General features: G+C 39.8%; 1 non-coding gene across 1 annotated transcript; it reads left to right on the forward strand.

Annotated features, from left to right (window-relative positions):
* The first annotated feature begins 391 nt into the window (after positions 1-391).
* trnan-guu (transfer RNA asparagine (anticodon GUU)) lies at positions 392-465 on the forward strand. The gene has a single exon. It is a non-coding gene; the product is annotated as a tRNA-Asn (tRNA).
* Positions 466-2509: the final 2044 nt, after the last annotated feature.

Consider the following 2509-nt stretch of genomic DNA (forward strand, 5'->3'; position numbering starts at 1 on the left):
TGTAATCGACAGGATCGTTGTTTGATGCTCATCAGGAAGTAAAGCCTAATCGTTTCAGGACAATGCGAATATTTGAAACAGGAAACACAATGAAAGGCTCGGATATAAGCAGCTGGAGGAGAGTTATTCATATAATAAAGGCAAAATAATGCGGATGCTGGAAAACTGAAACAAAAACAAAAAATGCTGAAAAAGCTCAGCAGCTCTGATAGCTTCTGTGGAGAGAAAGCACAGGCTTAACGTTTCGAGCCTGTATGGCTCTGAAGAAGCATCTTTTGTTTTTGTTGCAGAGTCAGTCATGGTAACTTGGTTTATGCAATTGAGGTCAGACTGTTCCCATGTAGCTGCCATAAATGTTCCATGCTTTGTTTTGCAAAGCACTGTAAGCCGAGTCTCTGTGGCGCAATCGGTTAGCGCGTTCGGCTGTTAACCGAAAGGTTGGTGGTTCAATCCCACCCAGGGACGTAGCTGTTTACTGTTATCTTGCTTTAATGACTCATGACACATAGCTGTGGCTTGTTTCTTTCATTTTCAATGAAATATTCGCCAAACATTGTTTACCCGTTAATTCTTACCGAGATACTTTATAAGTTTTCATTTCAAATAAATGATACTGACGTCCACTCATTAGGAATATACTAAGCTATTGAGCTAAAATAAAGTAATTGTTACTGTATCTACAGACAGGGTCCTAACACAGCCTTTCCCGCTTATCTTTTGCCTAAAAGGCTGCATAGATAAATCTCAATAATAAGTAATCTTAACAATTCCGATTATGCTAAATTTTGATACGCGTCCAACAGCTTTAATGCAGCACTTAATGCTTCTCGGCCAAGCTACCGCTGACCGCAAATGCCAGTTTTGAAGCTGGTGACTACTAACTGAAAGCTGACTTTCCTGTTAGTTTCCCACCCCACCCCTCTGCCCTTTACATCACCCTCACTAAATCGAAGTCTCGGACGAGCCCTGCTTGTTTCATGAACTTTCTGTTCCAGCCACGAATTGTGATTTCCAAGACCTTCCGCGTTGTAGAAGGTGGGATTGACTTCCATCAGGAGTAGGTATTTTTTGAATAAATGCAAACGAAGCAGGTTTGTTGATGCAACGTGCCTGGATAAAATGAAGGCATTTTTTCTGGAAGGTTCGCCCTTGCAAGCGGACCCTGAATTGATACCAATCCACTGGGTAACTTCAAATTCTCAATGGAAAAGTAAAGAACTAAATTTTAAACTTTCAGAGATTTTCAGAAAGAAAGATCCCATAGAGATATTCATAATTCTTAAGATGTTATTTTGCAATCTGCTGAATCTGTATTTTATTCTCTAACTCTGTCATTAGAACAGCGACTACTTCAAGAACTATTTCAAATGCAGTAACCCGATTTGGCACATCTCGCATTCTTGAAAGGTAAACATTACTTTATTCTCTGAACTAACAAAGAGCTGGAGTTGTGAAACGTGCCTTTATCTCTCTCCCTATTTCTGCGTAGCTCACTTCCTCGGTGTCCGTCTGTATGTCATTGCGTCTTTGTCAATCCCTCTGTTTCCCTGACAGGAATCGCTTTCTCCAAGAAAACTTTTCCTTGTAAGGTTGGTAAACAGAAGCAGATCTGTTCACTGCGTAATTGTTGAGCGGTCGCTTCTGGAGAAAATGCATATCAGCAAAGGTGGTCAGTTCCATTTTAGTATAGTGGTGAATATCCCCGCCCGTCACGTGGATGAGGGTGTTGATGCTAAACTAGTGAATTTAAATTGAAGAATGTTATTAACATTTTCTATGCAGCTTCATGTTCGAAAGGTTGTGGGGAAGGCATAAGTGCAACAAAAAAATAAACAAAAGGATATGTTCCATCTCAGAATTCGCTTTTGTTTTTTTTTACGTGATTTTAATAGAGCAACCATTCAATTATGTAAAGGTGGTACTCGTGGCCAGACGGATCAGGCAATCGGCTGGTAATCGGTTGATTTTTTTTTTGTTCGCCTCGCGCAGCTTGAAATCCTGCTGACAGCGCTTGCAACCCCTCTCAATGATTTAGAAAAATTATCCAAGTTTCCTTGGGCCTATTCATAGCATACGCGGAATAATGTTCAGCACATTTGAACACTATGAATAATTTCTTCTGATTTTTATTGACAGCCCTTCTTGTTTTGTTTGAAATTAATGCAATATATTGGTCGTTTTTCAGTACAGAACTTGAGCATTGATGAAAAGAGACATTTCATAGAAGATTTTCGCCTTGCACTCGTCAGGACAATTAGAAAGAACACCAATGTCATGAGAAACAATAACTTTGTACTGTATGAGAAGAGAACACTGATTGGTTGGCAAGTGGAAACTGATTAGTAGAGAATGCACCAGTTAATGGTGACTGATAGCTAACTGCCAAGTATTGTTCGAAATTTAAATCAAGCAGCTTGACTCCGTTTGGCCCAGGCATTTCCCAGAGGAAAGATCCAAAAAAATGGCTATAACTGAATTTGTTTAGCAGAAACAGACGCAATCTGTGTGT

Source organism: Cetorhinus maximus, chromosome 21, assembly GCF_964194155.1.
Source record: "Cetorhinus maximus chromosome 21, sCetMax3.hap1.1, whole genome shotgun sequence".
Lineage (NCBI taxonomy): Eukaryota > Metazoa > Chordata > Chondrichthyes > Lamniformes > Cetorhinidae > Cetorhinus > Cetorhinus maximus.